This window comes from Callithrix jacchus, chromosome 19 (genome assembly GCF_049354715.1).
Source record: "Callithrix jacchus isolate 240 chromosome 19, calJac240_pri, whole genome shotgun sequence".
NCBI classification, from domain to species: Eukaryota; Metazoa; Chordata; class Mammalia; order Primates; family Cebidae; genus Callithrix; species Callithrix jacchus.
The window spans coordinates 51,375,910-51,395,671 of record NC_133520.1 but is presented as its reverse complement, the minus strand read 5'-3'; the positions used below and the strand labels follow the sequence as shown (position 1 = coordinate 51,395,671).

Genomic DNA, 19,762 nt, shown 5'->3' with positions numbered 1-19,762 from the left:
TACCATTCCTTCTAAAACTATTTCAAACAATCCAAAAAGAGGGAATCCTTCCCAAATCATTTTATGAGACCAACATCATCCTGATACCAAAACCCGGCAGAGACCCAACAAGAAAAGAAAACTTCAGGCCAATATCCATGATGAACATAGATGCAAAAATCTTCAATAAAATATTGGCAAGCCGATTGCAACAGCAAATCAAAAAACTTATTCATCATGATCAAGTAGGATTCATCCCAGGGATGCAAGGCTGGTTCAACATACGCAAGTCTATCAACGTAATTCACCACATAAACAGAACCAAAAACAAAAACCACATGATTATCTCAATTGACGCAGAGAAGGCATTTGACAAAATTCAACAGCCCTTTATGCTAAAAACCCTCAATAAACTCGGTATCGATGGAACGTATCTCAAAGTAATAAAAGCTATTTACGACAAACCAACAGCCAATATCATACTGAATGGGCAAAAACTGGAAGCATTCCCTTTGAAATCTGGTACTAGACAAGGATGCCCTCTCTCACCACTCCTATTCAATATAGTACTGGAAGTTCTAGCCAGAGCAATCAGGCAAGAAAAAGAAATAAAGGGTATTCAAATAGGAAAGGTGGAAGCCAAATTGTCTCTATTTGCAGACGACATGATAGTATACCTAGAAGACCCCATCGCCTCAGCCCAAAAACTCCTGAAACTGATAAACAACTTCAGCAAAGTCTCAGGATATAAAATCAATGTGCAAAAATCACAAGCATTCGTCTACACCAATAACAGACTTAAAGAAAGCCAAATCAAGAGCGAACTGCCATTCGCAATTGCTACAAAAAGAATAAAATACCTTGGAATACAACTCACAAGGAACGTAAGGGACCTCTTCAAGGAGAACTACAAACCACTGCTCAACGAAATCAGAGAGGACACAAACAGATGGAGAAACATTCCATGTTCATGGTTAGGAAGAATTAATATCGTGAAAATGGCTATACTGCCCAAAGTAATTTACAGAATCAACGCTATCCCCATCAAGCTACCATTGACTTTCTTCACAGAACTGGAAAAAACCACCATGAACTTCATATGGAACCAAAAGAGAGCCCGCATAGCCAAGTCAATTCTAAGCAAAAAGAACACAGCGGGGGGCATCACACTACCGGATTTCAAACTATACTACAAGGCTACAGTAATCAAAACAGCATGGTACTGGTACCAAAACAGAGATATAGACCAATGGAACAAAACAGAGGCACCGGAGGCAACACAACATACATACAACTATACAATCTTTGATAAACCTGACAAAAACAAGCAATGGGGCAAGGATTCCCTGTTTAACAAATGGTGTTGGGAAAACTGGCTAGCCATGTGCAGAAAGCAGAAACTGGACCCCTTCCTGACACCTTACACTAAAATTAACTCCAGATGGATTAAAGACTTAAACATAAGACCTGGCACCATAAAAACCCTAGAAGGAAATCTAGGCAAAACTATCCAGGACATAGGAGTAGGCAAGGACTTCATGAACAAAGCACCAAGAGCATTGGCAACAAAAGCCAAAATAGACAAATGGGACCTAATCAAACTCCACAGCTTCTGCACGGCAAAAGAAACAGTCACTAGAGTGGATCGGCAACCAACAGAATGGGAAAAAATTTTCGCAGTCTACCCATCTGACAAAGGGCTGATATCCAGAATTTACAAACAACTCAAGCAGATTTACAGGAAAAAAACAAACAAGCCCATTCAAAAGTGGGCAAAGGATATGAACAGATACTTTACGAAAGAAGACATATATGAGGCCAACAATCATATGAAAAAATGCTCATCGTCACTGGTCATCAGAGAGATGCAAATCAAAACCACACTGAGATACCATCTCACGCCAGTTAGAATGGCGATCATTAAAAAATCTGGAGACAACAGATGCTGGAGAGGATGTGGAGAAAAAGGAACACTTTTACACTGTTGGTGGGAGTGTAAATTAGTTCAACCATTGTGGAAGACAGTGTGGCGATTCCTCAAGGCCTTAGAAATAGAAATTCCATTTGACCCAGCAATCCCATTACTGGGTATATATCCAAAAGACTATAAATCGTTCTACTATAAGGACACATGTACACGAATGTTCATTGCAGCACTGTTTACAATAGCAAAGACCTGGAATCAACCCAAATGCCCATTGATAATAGACTGGATTGGAAAAATGTGGCACATATACACCATGGAATATTATGCAGCAATCAGAAATGATGAGTTCGTGTCGTTTGTAGGGACATGGATGAATCTGGAAAACATCATCCTCAGCAAACTGACACAAGAACAGAAAATGAAACACCGCATATTCTCACTCATAGGTGGGTAATGAAAAATGAGAACACATGGACACAGAAAGGGGAGTACTAAACACTGGGGTCTATTGGGGGGAAAAGGGGAGGGCCAGTGGGAGGGGGAGGTGGGGAGGGATAGCCTGGGGAGAAATGCCAAATGTGGGTGAAGGGGAGAAGAAAAGCAAAGCACACTGCCATGTGTGTACCTACGCAACTGTCTTGCATGCTCTGCTCATGTACCCCAAAACCTATAATCCAATAAAAAATTAAAAAAAAAAAAAAAAAAAAAAAAAAAAAAAAAAAGATCAATCACTCCAGAGGAAGTTTGAAAGAACGCCTCTCATTTGATGAGAACATGAATGGGGAGGGAATAACTCTCTGCTCTTTACCTATAGGGATATTCCCTCCCACAACAGCCTGGGAGCTCCCTCCCTCTCCCTCCTTCTCTCTCCCTCTCTCTCCCTCCCTCCCTTCCTCTCCTTCCCTCCCTCTCCTTCTCTCCCTCTCCTTCCTTCTCTCTCCCTCTCTCTTCCTCCCTCCCTCTCCCTCTCTCCCTCTCCTTCCCTCCCTCTCCCTGCGTCTCTCTCCCTCTATTCTCCCTCCTTTGCTCTGGCCCTCGCTCTCTTTCTGCCTAATAAGTTGCTCACCACTAAACTCTTTGGGTCCACAATATTTATTGCAACAGTAAGCTCACCACGCCTCCGGGGCCCCTTTCCCCATGCTTCAGGAAAAGAGAGGCCAAGAACCTTGGAATGGAAATAGGAGGGAGCTGAGTGTACAGCCTTTCCCCGGTTACGGTATCCCAGGAATAGGAGCTTAGTTTAAAATTCAAAATTAGTTAATATAATTTGTCATATTAATAGACTAAAAGAGAAAATATGACTATTTCAATAGTGATAGTAAAATTAATTAGCAAAATTCAGTTTCTTTCATTACGTAAGTACTTTGCAAATCAGGTTGCAGAATACAAAGTTAAATATACTTTTATATACTAAGAGAAAACAACTGAAAAATAAAATTGATAAAACTTTACTTTTAAGAGCACTAAAAAAGTACTTCGGAATAAATTTAACAGAAGTCATTGCATTGCAGACTTCAAAGTATTGTTGAGAGAAATAAATTTAAAAAAAACTAAACTAATGGAGAAGTATGCCGTGTTTCTGAATTAGAAGACTTAATGCTGTTAACATCATGATAAATGTCAGTTCTTTACAATATGATCTATAGATTCAATGCAATACCAATAAAAATCCCATCAGATATTTTTTGTAACAATTTGCCAACTAAATTCTAAAATTTATATAAAATGCAAAGGACTTAAAATAGCAAAACAGTTTTGAAAACAAATAGAGAAATTGCATCGCCTGATCTCAAAACTTACTCCAAAGTTTCAGCAGTTAAGATAGCGTGATCAACATTCTTTGTCATTAGAGAAATGCAAAACACAACAACGAGATAACACTCTGCACGCACCAGAATGGTTACCATAAAACAACAAAAACCTAACAATATCACACAGAACTCTCATATATTATTGTTGAGAGTGTGAAGTTACACAAACACTTTGGGTTCTAATAAAACTCAACATACTCCAGATTCTACTTATAGGTATTTACCTAAAAGAAGTTAAAACATGTATCCACAAAAAGGCTTGTACAAGAATAACCCCTACTGGAAACACTCCAGTATCCGCCAATAGGAAAATTGTTGCAAATGTATGCTGTGAAATACTACTCAACCATAAAATGGAATGGACTGCTAACACAAAAACATATGGATGAATGTCAGAAATGTTATGCTTAGTGAAGAGTACATGCTGTATGATTTCATTTAGATGACGTTCTATAATAGGTACAACTAATATATGGTAAGAAAAAAATCAGAACTTTGAGGGAATGGAGATGGAGAGTTGCTTTCATTCCATGTGGATTTGTACTTGGATATATAGCACTTCCCTATCCTTTTTACTAGTGGCATAGTAATCCACTGGATGGATGCATCCTGATTTACTTAATTTCTTGATGAGCATTTTGATTGGTTCTAATCTTTGGCATTACAAAAAAAAGTTACCAGAAAAAACTTTATACAAACTAATTTCATTCTATGCCTGCATACGTATGTGTGTATATCTGCAGGATAAATTTCTAATAGTGGGATTGTTCTCACTTGTACTATAGCAAAAATGATTGCATTTTAATTCATAATTTATGATGTCTATAGATATAACAAACAACGTACCAATTTAGCCTCCCACTGACAATAAATGGAGTGCCAGTTTTTCCACATCCTTGTTACACATGGTGTCTTCTCAAACCTTATAAGGTAAAGAAATGTTAAAGACAAAGATTACTTTGACTGAATTGTGGAAAATGACTTCAAGAAGAGAAAGCCTGAGGACAAAGAAAAGAGAGTCATATGCTAAAAATGAGGTAAATATGAAAATAGTGAAATGGAGAAAAATGGATGGATTTGAGAGATAACAGCTACTATTGGTGAGATTTAGTCATTGATGTACTAACATCAATCTTATCTGCATTTGTAAAGTAAAAAAATGGAAGTAATCTACATTTTCAAAAACAGATGTTTTAAATAAATTATCGTATATCCCTATGATGTTATATCACTCAGTAATTAAAAATTAGGCTGTTAAAGAACAAATCCAATGATGAGAAAATTTTCCAATATAATGCTAAATACAGAGCAGAAATACAGTATATCTCAATTTTGCTGATCTATCTTTATCTATCTAACTTTATTTTTCAAGAAAATGCACCAAAATACATTACATTTTTCTGAATAAGATTACATTTTTACATTTTTCTGAATGATGAGATTATAGATAATTTTAGTTTTTACTTATATTCTACATTTTCTTTACCGACATTGTTTTCTATGAGACAGAAAGAGCAATTGCATGAACAGATTATATAACAAATACTGTCATTTCCAGTTTGACATCACTGGCATAAGTGACAGTCATCCTCACTTATTTTTCTCCAAAGCTAATATAGCTTTAAGAATTCAAAACGCAGTTGAATTATGTTGCCTGTGAGAAGATGATTATGATACTTGTAACATGCAAGGTAAAAGCGTTGCATGATATAAGTGATAAAAATCAGTCCTTCCATTATACATAAGGACCCTTACAGAGCTTTCAGACACTCAGACTCCTTTAACAGTTGAACCAAAGCAAGTTCAGTTCTCAGTATGTCTATAATCATACAGTTTTCTAGGACACATGAGGTAAGAATATTCTGAAAAATCTCTTTTTGTTTTTGGTTTCTGCACTTACATCACAAAATTGTTGCGGATTTGTTTTTAGTGAATTTACAATTAGAAAAAAAGAGATTATTTTGCCTATCATGGTATTTTGAGATAGAAAAAGTACTTTATAGGCATTAACAGATTAATTCTTCAAATTATGCTATAAATAGGAAGTAAAGAATCTTAAAGACAGAAGTCAATGTAAAATAAAGGTTAGGTTTAGTAATAATTTGGTCCTAATACTATTTTAAAATATAAAATTTTCCTTTAAAAAAATTTCTGTCCCAAAACTTCACCCCTGGAATATGTCTCCAACAAATAGGACGAATTCTAGCTATTAAATAACTTCATTGTTTAATTAATCAAAAAACGAATCTGTCCAATGCCACACGGAGGTTTTTTGTTGCTGTTTGTTTTTGTTTGTTTGGATTTGTTTTAATACCAGATACTTAAATTACCCTTCTCTAAGCACCCAAATCGACGTATACTCTTCCTTTGTCCAATTGCTTTAGCCCAATCGCTCTCTTCCACTTCATCTCCAGTGTGACTTAACATATGACAGTCTTAACTCCGGAGCAGCCTTCAGCCGTAGAAAAAGATGAAGTAACTCAAGGCCTTGAATGTATTGACATCTGTTTGCTAAAATGCAAGCCTGGATGGTTTATGAACTATTGGTGTCTACGAAGGCACATTTGTCTGTGTATATGCTTAGAAGACACAAGCTATTGTCAAAAGAGCTGAACAGTCATTTCATCCGGTCTGACAAGACTACCATCATTCTTGGACAAAATGTCAGTCACTTAAAATAACCTATTTTAGCCAAATACGAGTGAAAGCCTGACTTCTGCAGGCTGTACCATGAAACGTGCTATGGAATTTTCAACATTTTTCATTTGGCTTATCTTTTCTTTGGTACTAAAATAAGTTCAAAAGTCATGGTAATAATATGCTTAAAAAATTCATAGGTGATTATTTACTGATGTTAATTAATGTTTACAATAAAATGAAGGCAAGAATACACCTCAGTACATAGCGTGTGCTTTCACTTACATGTTCATAGACATATACATGCACAAATACATACATATCCAGAAGGCACTAGGCCAATGCACTTTGTTTTGGCTTTGGTTTTTTAAATAATTGCTTTTAAGGATATAGAATGGATAATAGTAACATTTATAAAACTGAAATTTGTCTTTCACCAGGAAAAATAAAAAAAAGAAAGAACTCTCTTATAGAATATGTAAGATATACAATGAATGGTGATATCTTCTACGGTTTGATTGGTTTTGCCCCTTCCAAAGCCCCTTCCAAAATTCATGTATTAAAAACTTAATCACCAGGATAACAGTGCTGGGAAGCGGGACCTAAAGGGAGGTGTCTAGGTCATGAGGGTAGGGTGGATTCATACCATTATAAAAAGGGCTCCTGGGAGTGCGCTCTCTCTTGCACTTCCCCTTTCTGCCATGTGAGGAAGAAGGTCCAACTCCAGATGCCAGTACCTTGATCTTGGATTTTCCTAGCCTCTGTAACTGCAAGAAACAAATTTACGTTCTTTATAAATTATCTAGTCTCTGGTACTCTGTTAAAGCAGCACAAAATAGACTAAAACATTATTGTCAAGAATTCAATGGGTAATATCAGTGAAACTTCCTTAGAATGAATCATGATAATGTTCCCTTGAAGTATGCCTCTCGGGATATATTGGCATTAGTAAAAAATAGCTTTGGTTATTTTTCACTTTCAAAGGAACAGAACTACCTCTCATTGAATAATGTGAGTCTCCAAAAAATTGTTAAACAAACACAATTTAAAAATTCAATTAGTTTCAGTTTAGTAAATGCTGTTGAGTATGTGCTTTATGTGATAGGGTCTAAAGCGCTCGTACAAGCCCTGAGCATTTTTAAGACTTATATCAACTATTTTGTTTGAGACCCATAACCAATAACCACTAACTTGTAAAGCACTTATGGGATGTCCAAACATTATCCTAAGCAGTCTATTTATTTAATCCTTGCAAGAATTTCAGTCAAATAAATACTCCTGTTGGCCTTATTTTATATTTGGGTAATCATTTTACATTGTATAATTGATGAATATACATTGATGCAACATCACCCAAAGTTTAGTTCACATCAGGGCTCACTCTTGGTGTACATTCTATGGGTTTTGAAAAATGCATAATGCCAGCTATGTTAGTCCACTTTGCATTGCTTTAGAGGAATATCTGAGATGTTTATAAATGTAAGAGGTTTATTTATAAAGATAAGAGGTTTATTCAGCTCACTGTTCTAGAGGCTATGCAAGAAGGTACCAGTATCTTTATATTTGGATAAAGCACAGAACATTAAGTAATTTGCCCAAGGCAGCATAGCTATTAAGTGGAAAACCAGGGACTAGATCCTTCCTAGTCTAGCTCCAGTCTGTGTCATTTAGTCATGTGGTACGGGCATGAGAATAGACACTGTGCTATGCAACTCCAACCCCAACGTTCCCCTCTTGAGTTATGCTACTTCCAGAATCCCTGTATTAGTCAGGGTTCTGTAAAGGGATAGAACTAACAGAATATATGTATGCATGAAGGGGAATTTATTAAGGAGAATTGGCTCACATGATCACAAGGTGAATTCCCACAATAGGTCCTCTGCAAGCTGAGGAGCAAGGAATCCAGTCCAGGTCTCAGAACTGCAAAAGTAGGGAAGCTGACAGTGCAGCCTTCAGTCTGTGGCTGAAAGCCGAAGAGCGCCTGGCAAACAACTGGGGTAGGTTCAAGAGTCCAAAAGTTGGAGAACTTGGAGTCTGATGTTTGAGGACAGAAAACATCCAGCACAGGAGAAAATTGGAGGCCAGAAGACTCGGCCAGTCTAGTCCTTCCACGTTCCTCTGCCTGCTTTTATCCTATCCATGTTGGCAGCTGATTAGATGATGCCCATCCAGATTGAGGGTGGATCTGCCTCTGAGTCCACTGTGTCAAATATTAATCTTCGTTGGCAGCACCCTCATAGACACACTCAGGCATAATACCTTGTATCCTTCAATCCAACCAAGTTGACACTTAATATTAACCACCACAATCCTCGTTGTGGTAAACTATTTCTAGCTTAAGGATACATTTTGGGCCAGGCGCGGTGGCTCAGGCCTGTAATCCCAGCACTTTGGGAGGCCGAGGCGGGTGGATCATGAAGTCAAGCGATCGAGACCATCTTGGTCAACAAGGTGAAACCCCGTCTCTACCAAAAATACAAAAATTAGCTGGGCATGGTGGCGCATGCCTGTAATCCCAGCTACTCAGGAGGCTGAGGCAGGAGAATTGCCTGAACCCAGGAGGCGGAGGTTGCGGTGAGCCGAGATCATCGCACCATTGCACTCCAGTCTGGGTAACAACAGCGAAACTCCGCCTCAAAAAAAAAAAAAGGGGTACATTTTGAAGACTCATTTCCAAGGATTTTCATATTCTTATGAGTTTTATAATTATTTATTTTACTACAAATTTTTGTTAAAAAATCTTTTATAGTTTTGGATTCGTCTTTGTCTTGGTGATTTACGTTTTACATCTTCTTCCTTTCTGTTCTCATCCATCTTCACTCTATTTTTCTCATCCTCATGATTCCTCGTATTTACTTTTTAATTGCCCCTTTAGTTATCATTCTTTATTTTTGTTCTTTTATACTTTAAAGTTATTTGTATATCTTTTTATAAAGAGATGTTATTTTTAGAGCAGCTTTGGATTCTCTGCGGAACTGAACAGAAGGTTGAAGTTTCATGTACTCCTTGCCCCCACATATGCATAATCTACCCTATTATCAACATTCCCAGCCAGAATGGTACACTTGTTACAACTGCTGAATCTGAATTGATGCATCATCACCCAAAGTTCATAGTTTACATTGAGGCTCACTCTTGGTGTATATTCTACTGGTTTTGAAAAATGTATAATGATAGTTATGTTAGTCCATTTTGTATTGCTCTAAAAGAATATCTGAGACTGGGCAATTTATAAAGAAAAGAGGTTTATTTGGCCTGCTGTTTTCAGGCTGTGCAAGAAGCATGGCACCGGCCTCTGTTTCTGGTCAGGACCTCAGGAAGCTTTTACTCATGGCAGAAGGCAGAGTGGGAGCTGGCGTGTCACATGGCAAGAGAGAAGGGAGCAGTGCCAGGTTCCTTTAAATAACCAACTCCTGTATGAACTAACAGAGCAAGAACTCATTACCATGGGAAGGGCACCAAATCATTCATGAGGAATCCTCATGATCTGAACACCTCTCACCAGACCCCACCTCCAACACTGGAGATCAAATTCCAACATGAGATTTGAAGGGGACAAACATCCAAACTATATCGATAGGTATCCACAACTGTAGCATTATACAGGTAAGTTTCACTTCCCTAAAGAGTCATCCGGACTTCCCCTAGTCATCCTCCTCTCTTCTCTAGTCCTTGAAATCCACTGATCCTTTTACAGTCTCTATAGTTTTACCTTTTCCAGAATGTCATGTATTTGGAATCTTACAATATATGGCCTCTTACATTTAGTAATGGCTTCTTTCACTTAGAAATATATCTCTACATTTCATCCACATCTTTTCATCGATTATAGCCCATTTCTTTTTTAACATCAAAAATATTCCACTGTTCCACATCCCATGGTTTAGTCATCTCTTCCCTTGCTGAAGAACATTTTGGTTGCTTCCACTTTTGCCAATGATGGATAAAGCTGCTATAAACAACCGTGTGCAGGAATTTATGTGGGCATAAGTTTTCAAATCTTTTCTTTGGGTGAACACCAAGAAGTATGATTGCTGAGTCATGTGGTAAGAGTATGCTTAGATTTGTAAGAAACTGCCAAACTGTCTTCCCAAGTGGCTGTACCACTTTGTATCTCCAGCAGCAAAGAATGAGAGCTCCTGTTAGTCCGCATCCTCACCGGCATTTGGTGACGCCCATGTTCCGGGTTTTGACTTTTCTAATACATGTGTAGCGGTGCCTCCTTGTTTTCATTTTTATTTCCCTAATGACCTATGGTAAGAAGCATCTTTTTATAGGCTTATTTGCAATCTATATGTTTTTTTAGAGAGGTATCTGTTAAGGCCTTTTCAAATCAGGCTGTTTTATTCTTTATTCTTGAGTTGTAACAGTTCTTTGTACATTTTGTATAATAGGTCCTGATCAGATACGTGTTTTACAAATATTTTCTCCCAGTCTGTGTCTCGTCTTCTCATTGTCTTGACAGTGTTTTTCCCAGAGCAGACCCTTTACATTTTAATGAAATCCGAATTATCAATTCTTTCTTCCATGGATTGTGTTTCTGGTATTGTATTCATGATGTCATTTGTTTCTCTATTCTGCTCAGGAAATTTTGCCTTTTTTCCCTTTATTTTTAGGTTTTCTTTATGTGATGTATTTTAAATTTTGTTCGTTTAAATAATTTAGGAGATGTTCATTTTCTGAAACTTTTACTTATTATTATTATTATTATTATTCCACTTTCTTAGTCTTTTTATTGTTTTGGAAATGATAAGAGTCTGAAGTTTGCTATTTTTCTCTGGATCTCCAGCTTTGAGGATCACACACACACACACACACAGCAAGCCAGTTAAAGAAGACCTGAGAAGTGCATCAGATTGGGTAGGGAGAGCTTTGTCTACAGCGTCTCTCCCTGATGCTGCTCTAAGAGGCGGATGACCCTCTTGCTTTTATTGCAGTGCAACAGCTGCACCAGCCTAACACCAGCAGGCTGTGGAGAACATGAGAGCAACCCTGCACATTTCCGTGGTGAGCAGAAGACAGTAGGCATAGGCAGCCTGCATTAGTCTGTTCCTGTGTTGCCTTAAAGACATACTTGAGACTGGGCAATTTATAAAGAAAAGAGGTTTAATTGGCTCACAGTTCTGCAGGCTTTATAGGAAGCATGACGCTGGCATCTGCTTGGCTTCTGAAGGAGGCCTCAGGAAATTTATAATCGTGCTGGAAGGAGGAGGAAGAGCAGGCACCTCAAATGGTAGGAGCAGGAGCAAGAGAGAGGGAAGGTGTTACACACTGGTAAATGACCACATTTCCCAAGAACTCACTATCACCAGGGTGATACCCACCAGGAACCCACCCCCATGATTCAGTCACCTCCCAGCAGGCCCCCCTCCAACATTGGGGGTTACAATTCAACATGAGATTTGATGGGGACACAAATTCAAATCATATCACAGCCTAACTACTCCCAGAGCAGCTTCAGTTTTGGCAGAAGGTGAGTTATGTGGTTAGACTTCAGTTTTTATTATTTCAAACTGGATGTATAATTCTCCTAAGTTATGGCTGTATAATGTCTTAAAGCAAAAAATCCTAATAATCAGACTCTAAGATATAAGAGATGACAGAGTTGTCAAAGATAGTTCTGTGCTGGGCACAGTGGCTCACACCTGTAATTCCAACACTTTGAGAGGCCAAATAGGGATGATTGCTTGAGGCCAGGAGTTCAAGATCAGCCCAGGCTACATAATGAGACCTTATCTCTATAAAATATTTTAAAAATTAGCTAGGTGTGGTGGCATGCACCTGTAGTCCCAGCTACTCAGGAAGCTGAGGCAGGAGGATTGCTAGAGCCCAGGAGGTCAAGGCTGCAGTGAGCTATGATTACACCATTGCATTTCAGCCTGGGGGCAGAGCGAGACCTTGTCTCTAAGATAATAATAATTAATAAAAATAAAGGTTGTTCTGAATTATGGAGTCCGGAGCCTGGGCAGCAAAAACAAATGAAGATCTCTAGAAGACAGCCTAGTTTTTTGTTTGTTTTGTATTGTGGATGAGTCAGAGGGAAGTAATGCATGGATTCATTATCAGAGTTTGAGGCAATGTTGGACTATCATGTGTAATCCCTAGGAGGCAATGGAATTTCGGAACTTGGAAGAGAAAGTGCCAAGCTAGTGGTATGGAGAAGGAGAGATGGAGGGTGGAGGTGACAGGAAGAATAACATTCCCTATGATGATGGGGAAACAGCAAAAGAGCATGAGAGAAGACAGGTGAGAGAGCTGGATTCAAATCAAAGCCAGTGGGGTTCTTTTTGTTGTTGTTTGTTTAAGAGACACAGTTTCACTCCAGTTCCCAGGCTGGAGTGCAGTGCAATGGTCAATCATAGCTCACTATAACCTTGAACTCCTGGGCTCAATTGATCCTCCTGCCTCAGCCTCCCAAGTAGCTAGGACTACAGATGCATGCCACCACACTCTATAATTAAACGTGTGTGTGTGTGTGTGTGTGTGTGTGTGTGTGTGTGTGTGTAGACAAGGTATTGCTATATTGTCTAGGATGGTCTCAAACTCTCGGCCTCAAGAAATCCAACCACTTTGGCCTCCCAAAGTACTGAGATTACAGGCATGAGCCATTGTGCTCCACCCAGAGTGTTTATTGCAGAGAGAGATGTTGGTAGGAAGGAAACCACAGAATATGCCCACATCAATTTATCTTTACCTTTGTAATTTAGGAAATTCCAAGTGGAAATCACAAACTTAGAGGCAAAGTTGATACCAATTGCTTGCAATGAGAGGGAATTGTTTGAAGCAACTAGTGTAGTGACTGCAATATTTTTATTTTATTTTATTTTTTTATTGCATTTTAGGTTTTGGGGTACATGTGCAGAACATGCAAGACAGTTGCATAGGTACACACATGGCAGTGTGTTTTGCTGCCTTCCTCCCCTTCACCCACATTTGGCATTTCTCCCCAGGCTATCCCTCCCCAGCTCCCCCACCAACTGTCCCTCCCCTATTCCTCCCAATAGACCCCAGTGTGTAGTACTCCCTTCCCTGTGTCCATGTGTTCTCATTTTTCCTCACCTGCCTATGAGTGAGAATATGCAGTATTTAATTTTCTGTTCTTGTGTCAGTTTGCTGAGAATGATGTTCTCCAGATTCATCCATGTCCCTACAAAGGACATGAACTCATCATTTTTGATTGCTGCATAATATTCCATGGTGTATATGTGCCACATTTTCCCAGTCCAGTCTATATTAACAAGAATAAATCTAAGACAACCAAATGGAACAAGAGACAAAATATAAACAGGGTAATTAAGCCGGACAGACAGAACACTTTGCAAATCATAATATCAGTAGTTGCCACTTCTCTCTACCCTTTGGATATGTCTCATCTTTGGATTGCTTTCCCTGGCCCACCATCTGATCTGATGAGATTTGACAGGTGGTCGGCTTCCAGTAGTTCTTTTCTCCTTTATGCCCTGTTGTTTGAGTCAACACAGAAACTCTGGCTTGATGATATCTTCGGTGGTGGGTACAATAATCACAACCTCTGCTGTCCATCCTTCACACATTGCCTCTGCCACAATTCCTGTTCATCACGACTCCCCGACCCTTACTTTTTCAGCCATCCTAAACTCTCCTAGGATCTTCTAACATTTAGGTTTGACAGATTCTGGAGAAACTTCATGGGTATCATTTTGAGAGATGTTATTTAGAATGACATAAAGAAAATAAATGCTTTCCCAAGGTCCAGATGGATTCCATAGCCATTATCTCATTTGATCCACAAACTGGTGAAAAGAGGTAGTTCTGCTGCCCAGTCACAAAATTACTTAGCAACAGATCAGAACCTAGAAACATCAGGTATCCTCGTTGCCTGTGTTATATATCTTTTGCTTTTGTTTGTATTTTTTTATTGTTACCGAAAAGGACAGTTTGATTTAGAGGTAGAGTAATAATGTTCTCCAAAATTGTTGTGCCCAGAGGTAATATTTAACATTTTTGACAGAGCAAGCTTGATAGAAACTGCATGTTCTTACCCCAGCTGGAAAGATCAGATTCCCAGGGGTCTAGCTGAGCATTGAGGTTCAGTACTTCAGGCTGCTAAAAGCAGCAATTACACAGGGCACAACACTGATTTGCATTCACACAGCTCTTCTTTCCTCTGGGAATGTCAGAGCTTATAACAAATACTCACTTATCTGTTTCCATGTTAAGACAATGCCCCTCTTTCAAGGCACCAAAAGCAGTTTGCATATATTAATCTACCCAGTAAACAATTGCAGCATTAGAGAGAGTTAAAAGAAGTTGAAGGAAAGCTAGATTCCCAAACCTGCTCAAATTTAGGTGTCATCTGATCCTTTAATATGAGCAGACCCTCAAGCCAAGGGTAGGTTAGATTTTCATAAAAGGTGCTACTCAAGACACGTTCATCCAGTGGGCTCAGTGGACCACCCCATTAACATTACCTGGGCGAGCCAAATGTGGTGGTGTGTGCCTGTAGTCCCGACCACTCTGGAGGATCACTTGAGCCCAGGACTTTGAGATCGGCCTGAGCAACATAGTAAAACTTCGTCTCAGAAACAAAACAATACATTACCCTGGGTGCCTAGTAAAAATGAGGGTTACTTGTCTCCACCTCAGACCTAATGAATCAAATTTCTGAGTGGCAGGAACCTGAAATGTGAATTTTAACAATCTTCTTTGATTCTTGTATATCCATTGCCTGAACAGTGTACATCGTACCTCTTGGGTAATTCTCATTCTTTATCCCCCTTCCACCCTCCCACCTTTCCAGTCTCATTGCCTATTATTCCCCTCTCTAAGTCCCGGTATACATATTATTTAGTTCCCACTTGTGAGAAGATGCAGTATTTGACTGTTTCTGAGTTATTTTACTTAAGATAATGTCCTCCAGTTCCATACATGTTGTTGCAAAAGACATGATTTCATTTTTAATGACTGACTAGTATTCTATAGTATATGTATATATAGTATTCTATAGTATATGTATACATACCAGAAATATTCTATGGTATATACATACCATACATATACCGTAGAATATGATTCAGCCATAAAATAGATGTGTGTGTGTGTGTGTGTATACACACCTTGTCTCTACAAAAAATTTTTAAAAATTATCAGAGTGTTGTGGCATGTACTTGTAGTCCTAGCTACTTGGGAGGCTGAGCCGGGAAGATCAATTGAGCCCAGGAGTTCAAGGTTACTGTGAACTATATATGCGCCACATGTTTTTAGATGGACACTTAAGTTGATCCTATATCTTTGCTATTGTGAATGGTGCTGTGATACAAGTGCAGGTTATCTTTCTGATATAATGATTTATTTTCCTTTTGGTATATAACGAGGAGTGGGATTGCTGGATCAAATGGTAGCTCTATTTTTAGTTCTTTAAGATTGTTCATACTGTTTTCCGGAGGGGTTACACTAATTACAGTCCTACCAGTAGTGTATAAGCATTCCTCTTTCTCCGCATCCTTACCAGTATCTGTTGTTTTCTGACTCTTTAATAATGGCCATTCTGACTGGTGTGAGATAACATCTCATGGTGCTTTTAATTTGGATTTCTCTGATGATTAGCAATGCTGGGCATTTTTTCACACATTTTTCGGCCATTTGTATGTCTTCTTTTAAGAAGTGCCTGTTCATATCTTTTTGCTCATTTTTTAATGGAACTATTTGTTTTCTGTTTTTGAGTTGTTTGAGTTTCTTATGGATTCTGGACATTAGTCCTTTGCTAAATACATCATTTACGTGTGTTTTCTCCCACGCTGTAGGTTGTTCTGTTTACTATGTCATTTCCTTTGCTGTACAGAAGTGCTTTAGTTTAATTAAGTCCCATTTGTCTATTTTTGTTTTTCTTGCATTTGTTTTTAATTTTTAGGTCTCAGTGATAAATTATTTGCCTAGATGACCCATACCCTTGTGACCATATATCCTGTGATGGCCTTACCCTCCCTAAAATAGATTACCACCTTTAACTGGCCACTTGCCCCAACCTATAAAACCAACTCCTAGCCCTCCACTGACTCTCTTTTCGGACTCAGCCCACCCACACCTGGGTGGATAAACAGCCATGTTGTTCACACACAGCCTGCCTAGTGGTCTCTTAATGTGAGGGACACACCTTATGGTATGTATTTACCTTACCATGCTATTAGTCATTTTTTACCATTATCAAGTATTATGAACTATACATAATTGTATGTGCTGTATTTTTATACAACTGGCAGTGCAGTGGGTTTCTCCATACCAGCAGCCCCACAAACACATGAGCAATAAGATGTTATGACATTACCATGGCTATGACATCACTAGGTGACAGGTATTTCTCAGCTCCATTATAATCTTTTGGTAACACTGACACATATGCAGTATGTCGTTGACCAAATTGTTATGTGGTGCATGACTGTAGTACCTCTCAGAGCCATGTTTCCTTTAAAAAAATTACATCCCAGGGACTGGCAGAGATTAAAATGTAAATATTCCAACCCACTTTCAAAATGTGCTAACCTGTCTCAATAAATAAATAAATAAAGCTTGGAGTTGAGGATCACAGAGAAGTTCACAGTGGACTGAAAAGCATAAACTCAGTGAGTTAACTGCACCTGTCTCTTCTGTGAGCCATGCTCATGAGCTTCTTCCTTGACCCAATTTATCGAAATTTAGACAAAACATAGTAGATGGCAATGTGGCAGAATTCTAGCTGTTTGGTAGTCCTCAATGAACACTGATCACTCAGGTTCTGGTGGTTATCTTTAAGCTCCTGATGATGAGATTCTCCATATCTAAAAGGATAAAAATTATTTGTGGTTCAGGTGGCTGAGGCACAAGAATCACTTGAACCCAGGAGACAGAGGTTGCAGTGAGCTGAGACAGAAATGCATGACAGTTTTGTGGGCTGTTTAGCTTCTGTGGCAGTTACTTAATTGGGAAGTCACCTAGTGGGGTGTGCATAGTTTCACATTATAAAGTGGCAAGGCCGGAAGAGATGCTCCTAGAAACACTAGAATTGGGACAACACTGTGAGAGCATTTGTGTGTCAGACCATGATCATCCTATGAAGAGAACTTGGATATACCTACTAGCTTGGTATTTATACTTTCACATGATTTGTGGGTAAAATATCACATGAGCAGGTGTGTAAGTGAATGTCATGTGTAGATAAGAGGTGAGGTCCATGTTCATAAACAGGTCAGTGATAAAACAAAACTCCAGCTCGTGACTATAATACTCTACCTCCACTTGTATCACTTGCATTTTCCCACTCATTGAATGTCCCCTGGATTGAAGGTTGCAACTGCACAATTCTATTGCTACCTGGGTTACCAGCCTTCTGCCACAGTGTTTCTCAAAACAATTTGTTTTGTTTTGTTTTCACTTTTGTATCACTAAAAAGAAAAATTAATTAGGCGTAAATTTAATTTAAATATTTATTGTTAGCAAATTACATTTTAAAGTTTATTGATTGGATTAATTTAGATTTAAATTAGGCTACCTGTCTTTAAAATGAAAGAAGCTTAATACTAAGAAACTCAACTTTGTTCATAGGGTTGAGCGGTTATAATATACTAAGAGTTTTTTATATGTCCCCACAAACCATGAACTAGTTTTCCCCCTGCTGGTAGTGCTATCACCCATTGAAAGTGCATGTTCTATACACGTATGTTTACTGCAGTACTATTTACAATAGCAAAGACTTGGAACCAACATGAATGCCCATCAATGATAGACTAGATAAAGAAAATGTGGCACATATACACCATGGAATACTATGTAGCCGTAAAAAGAATGAGTTTATGTCCTTTGCAGAGACATGGATGAAGCTGGAAACCATCATTCTCAGCAACCTAATACAGGAACAGAAAACTAAACACCGCATGTTCTCACTCATAAGTGGGAGTTGAACAATGAGAACGCGTGGACACAGAGGGGAACGTCACACACCGGGGAGGGTTGGGGACAATGGGATGGAGAGCATTAGGACAAATATTTAATGCATATGGGGCTTAAAATCTAGATGGGTTGATGGGTGCAGCAAACCACCATGGCACATGTATACCTATGTAATAACCTGCACATTCTGCGCATGTATCCTAGAACGTAAAGTAAAAATTAAAAAGAGTGCATATTCTGTTCTAATGGGTATATGCATGTATAAATAAATACACACATATTTTATCAAAAGCCAATCTAAATTTTCCACATATAACTTCAGTATGGATCATAAACACCATTTATGAATAGATGCAATAAACTTTTGTGAAGCAAAGGCTGAATTGTATATACTACACTTAGCCAATGGGCTCATTTACAAGGGAAACAACAGTCTGTGAATGATTCATTACTCAAGGGGAATGTGGGCCTTTATTTTTTAATTGCTATTATACAAAATGTTCTAGGACTTTCCAAACAACATAACATAAAAATAAAATTTTGAAATGGCAATGCCATCTTACAGAAAAGTCTGGAATGATGTGTACAATACAGCAATTTCAACACTGACCCAAGGCACCAGCCTGGAGTTCAGTAAAGTCAAAGGCAAGAATAAAACTGAGCAAGCATTACTGAATAAGACATTCCACTTAACAGTAGATGAAATTTGAGTTAAAATTGTTTAACCCCTACAGCCTGGAGTGGTGGCTCTCGCCTGTAATCCCAGCACTCTGGGAGGCTGAGTTGGGCGAACCATGAGGTCAGGAGTTCGAGACCATGCTGGCCAACATACTGAAACCCCATCTCTACTAAAAATACAAAAATTAGCCAGGCGTGGTGGCGTGCACCTGCAATCCCAGCTACTCAGGAGGCTGAGGCAGGAGAATCACTTGAACCTAGGAGGCTGAGGCTGCAGTGAGCCGAGATTGTGCCACTGCACCAGCCTGGGTGACAGAGCGAGACTCCATCTCAAAAAAAAAAAAAAAGTTTAACCCCAAGCAAAAAACAAAGGCAGCTTCTCTGTCATGAAAAGTCTGACACACGAGTTGGCCCCAAAGTTCCTGAATGTGAGGGGTGGGTGACTTTCCGCTGAACAGCGTCAGTGGCAGTTTTTCCCCTTTGCAGACCACAGGAAACTGCTTCACTTTCTTTGCAAATTAGAAAAAGAGCACATAGCTTCTGTAGTTTAGTGAAAAAAGAAAACCATATAGAAGAAATTTAAAAGTAATTCTGAAACAGCCTCTTATTCCCAATTGCTACTAGGATCTCCCTAGATTTACTTCTCTATTGTTTTTTGACTTACATTTCAATATATAATTAAAAAAAATAAAACTGGGATAATACTAGACAGAGCTTTAAACCTTATTTTAAACAATCATGTAGTTAACATTTCTTCATGAATTTAAATAACTTTAAATCAAGATTTTCAGGGGCTACGTAGTAATTCATCACCTGTAGGTACAATATT

At 38.6% G+C, this 19,762-nt stretch overlaps 1 long non-coding RNA gene across 4 annotated transcripts in view; it reads right to left on the bottom strand.

The window, feature by feature from the left end:
* The window catches only part of LOC103789375 (uncharacterized), a 198,182-nt gene that overhangs the window by 66,211 nt on the left and 112,209 nt on the right, over positions 1–19,762 (bottom strand). Inside the window, exons 3-5 of one of the 4 annotated variants that reach the window (XR_013530004.1) lie at positions 11,474–11,579; positions 7,001–7,121; positions 4,564–4,639 (exon numbers count right to left, since the gene is read on the bottom strand). The exons of 1 other annotated variant lie outside the window; for it this stretch is intronic. This is a non-coding gene — a long non-coding RNA (uncharacterized LOC103789375). The remainder of the gene's footprint in view (positions 1–4,563; positions 4,640–7,000; positions 7,122–11,473; positions 11,580–19,762) is intronic. 2 more of the 4 variants (XR_013530005.1, XR_013530006.1) reach the window with 2 other exon arrangements.